This window comes from Myotis brandtii, unplaced genomic scaffold (genome assembly GCF_000412655.1).
Source record: "Myotis brandtii unplaced genomic scaffold, ASM41265v1 scaffold114, whole genome shotgun sequence".
Classification (NCBI taxonomy): Eukaryota; Metazoa; Chordata; class Mammalia; order Chiroptera; family Vespertilionidae; genus Myotis; species Myotis brandtii.
In genome coordinates, this window is record NW_005353927.1 from 1,149,797 (window position 1) to 1,150,030 (window position 234).

The 234-nt window shown below is 64.1% G+C and overlaps 1 protein-coding gene across 1 annotated transcript in view; it reads left to right on the forward strand.

Moving 5' to 3' along the window:
• Positions 1-6: 6 nt before the first annotated feature.
• LOC102254334 (glioma tumor suppressor candidate region gene 1 protein-like) overlaps positions 7-234 on the forward strand; it is a 67,467-nt gene continuing 67,239 nt past the window's right edge. The window contains exon 1 of the mRNA XM_005857861.2: positions 7-80. The gene's annotated coding sequence lies outside the window, so the exon portion shown is untranslated. The remainder of the gene's footprint in view (positions 81-234) is intronic.

A 234-nucleotide genomic window follows, 5' to 3' on the forward strand; every position in this document is an offset into this window, starting at 1 on the left:
GGCCCCTTCTGGGTCCTCCCTGTGCAGCCCGTGCGGGGCCGTCTCGGAGACCCCGCGCCGACGGCTGCTCAAACATCAGGGTGAGTTTCTCACAATGTAGCAATTTCTCTTTAAATCTCTTAACTCTCTCTACCTGCGAGTCGGGGCTGTGACAGGGCGCAAAAGCGAGGGGGGAGTGGGGGTTGGAGGCGAGGGTGTGTGTGGGGGGAGCCGGAGCCGGGGCCGAACCCACCC